This window comes from Chinchilla lanigera, unplaced genomic scaffold, assembly GCF_000276665.1.
Source record: "Chinchilla lanigera isolate Chin_1 unplaced genomic scaffold, ChiLan1.0 scaffold00045, whole genome shotgun sequence".
In the NCBI taxonomy this organism is placed as follows: Eukaryota; Metazoa; Chordata; class Mammalia; order Rodentia; family Chinchillidae; genus Chinchilla; species Chinchilla lanigera.
Window position 1 is genome coordinate 12417039 of NW_004955446.1, and position 3295 is coordinate 12420333.

The following is a 3295-nucleotide window of genomic DNA, read 5'->3' on the forward strand; positions in this document are numbered from 1 at the left end:
TCTTATTTTTTTATTGCTGAAACAAAATACTTCATGTCCAACGTTGAAAAAGAAAAGATTTATTTCAGCTCACAGTTTGTAGAGGTTTCAGTCCATAGTTGGCTGGCTCCAGAGTAGGGAGGGCATAGCAAAAGGGCATCAGAAAGGAGAAACAGTTCATCGCATGCAAGCAGGAAGCAACAAGCAGCAAGAGCTGCAGCAGCCTGCCTCTCCCTTTCCCTTTTAGGCTACCCACCTTTCAGGTGGTGCCACCAACACCCAGCGTGGGCCTTCCTGTTATCCACACCCAGAACTATGCAAAACAAGTTGGTGGACTAGTTTAGGGATCACACACTTTAATCCCAACACCACACCCGTAATCCTAGCATCACACACCCTAGATCCAGCCACTTTAGAAAACTCCCACCTGTGACCACACGAAGCTTTGGAAGGACCTCTAGATACAAGCCACAACATCTACTGAAGATGTGGAGGGAAAGGAACTCTTCTACACTTCTGTGAGAATGTCAACTAACACTAGCACTATGAAAGTCACGTGGAGATTCCTCAAAATAAACATAAAAATGTCATTTGACCCAGCTGTTCCCCTTCTTGGAATCTTCCCCAAAGAGTTAAAGCCTCATATTACAGAGATGCATGCACACGCATGTTTATAATATCACAATTTATGATAGCTAAATCTTGAAAATGCCTATATACCCATCAGTAGATGAATGGACAAAGAAAATGTCCACAATACACAACAGAGTACTACTCTGCCATAATGAAAGATAAACTTGAGGCATTCACAGGTAAATGGATGCAACTTGAGATCATAACATTAAGTGAAATAAGTCAGACATACAAGCTTAAATTTTGCATGGTTTCTCTTAAATAACAAACAAATGAACAAAATAGAAGACTGATAGTAAAGAGGTCGTTTTTCAAATGGATGGGGGAACAAGAAACGGGGGAAGGAGAGGGTAAAGGGATGGAAAAAAGAGCTGAAGAGAAAAAAATGATTAAAATAGAGTTTTTGCAAATGGGAAGGGACCAAGAGTCAGAAGGAGGAAGGGGAGTGACAGGGGATGACAGAGAAAGAGAGGGAGACAACTATAGCCCAAAGCTCACAACACTAATACTGCTTATAATACATGTCTATTGGTGGTGAAATCCCTTAGTTTTCATGTACCTAAAATATCTTCACTTCACCCTCATCTTAAAAACATTTTTAATGGATATTTTCACTGGAAAGAATTCTAGGTTGGCTTTTTAAAAAAAAATTTAGCATTCTAAAGATGTCATTCCATGGTATATTGGCTTTCGTGAGTTCTGTTGAATGTCCATTATTAATTTTCTTTCTGCTGTTCTTTTTATCAAAAACAGCAAGAAATTTTCATTGGCAAGCTAGAGGAAAGATAGGAAACAGCTTAGGTAGCTGGAGGCAACACACTGTGATACAGGGGTTCACACCGGCCCACAGGTAAAGGCAGGAGGCCAGCTTTTGAGGAGCTGTTGGTGGGCTGGGGTTCTGTTGCTGATTCTCTCAGTCCTGCTGTCACAGCTTTGGAATCTTTATGGCAGAGGAGTGGTTGCATTTCCAGGAAAGTGTTGTCTCTGTGGTGGTCTCAGTCATGTGGGGCTTTGCCTTTTGTGAAATCCAGGACATGCATGTTTAGGACAATGGCCGGAGCCTTCTGGGTATTGCTGAATGTCCCTGGAAGTCCCCATCCCAGTATCTTCAGTCTTGAATGATAGAATATGTACAGTTAGGGCTAGTCAACACTGTTTCACAAATCTGTATACATCCTGAGATCTGTTTTTTCCTCTCAATTTTGATAACTTCTTACGCACCATCTCTTCAAACATTGCTCCTGAACAATTTGCTTGCTCCTCTCCAATTCCTGTATGGTGCATTAGTCAGCATTTCATCACTCTAACAAAATATTCACAGCTCTTCCAAGTTTATTCTGACATTTTCACATACTGCTCTCTCAGTGGCTTCTCTTAGCAAGCTTTCCTTTGAAATCTGAGTGGAAAGAAAGAAGGAAGGGAAAAAATATATACGGACACAGAAGGACAGCTGGGATAACTGTACTGCTGATGTGTAATGGTCTATTGAAAGGAACAGTTAATGCTTTTTTTTTTTTTTTTGACCAATTTTGCATGCTTATAGCTGGTAATCGGAACAACTAATTTGAAGACAAGAATAGGCAACGTTGTTGAATTCCTATCATCTTGTTTGGTGAAACTCTGTATTGTTTATAACATTTTTGTTTTATTTTTTATTCTCTTTAATGGTTTGATTAATCTTGCATTCTTACATCTAGTAATCTGAACAACTTCAGTGAAGATAAAAATATGTAATATAACATCCTTAATCCCCCTGGTTCTGCAGCTTCCATTTCTCGGGCTGAGCAGCTGCTGGGTCCTCCAGTGCACAGATGGCCATTGTGGACTCTCCCACCACTGGTCTGCAAGCTGCAGAATAAATGCCCTTGCATAATTATCATATATTTTCTATCGATTCTGCTCCTCTGAGAACCCTAACAAATACAGGAGCTTTTTTGAAAGGGCTTGAGAGAGGGAAGGAATTTCTCTCTTGACTGTTTGCCTTCTGCCATGTAAGCACGCAGCATTCCATCCCCTCTGAAGGGAGCAGCATCATTTGCTTTGATGCTTTCTTGTTGAAACCACAGGCAATTCGAAGTGACCATCATGGAGGCTTCTGTCAAAAGATCTTCCAGCAGAGCGGCCTCGGCTTTACAATTAAACAATATTGCTCTTGAAGATCAGCTCACTTTCAGGATCCTTTTCAAAGAAGGCAAGTATTGTTCTATCTGTGTTATTTGTAGGCTAAAAGTAAACTGCAGAAAATTACACCTTAAAAATCAATACTTCAGGGTACAGGAACATAGTAAAGTACTGGCCTATGTTAGAACTGTATAGGATATTTCATTGTAAGAAACTATTTAGCTCATAATTAGTATAATGTTATGCAGTATATTTCCTTTCAGTAGTCTGAGGTGTGAAAGTTTCTAGATAGTGTTGCTCCAGGTGGATTTCAATTCTGTCACCACAAATTGCAATGGTGAAAACTGTTCCCTTTTAGTGAAACATTTTTACCAAATGTCACATCTCCTAAAAGTGTGAGGTGATTCCAATTTATATCTGGCAGACTGAACTACCCAATTTTTCCAAGGGCACTGTAGGAAATTCCTGCTTTTCAAGCCTCATCAAAAATCCTACATTGCTGGGCGTGGTGGTGCATGCCTGTAATCCTAGCACTTGGGAGGCTGAGGCAGAGGATCGTTGC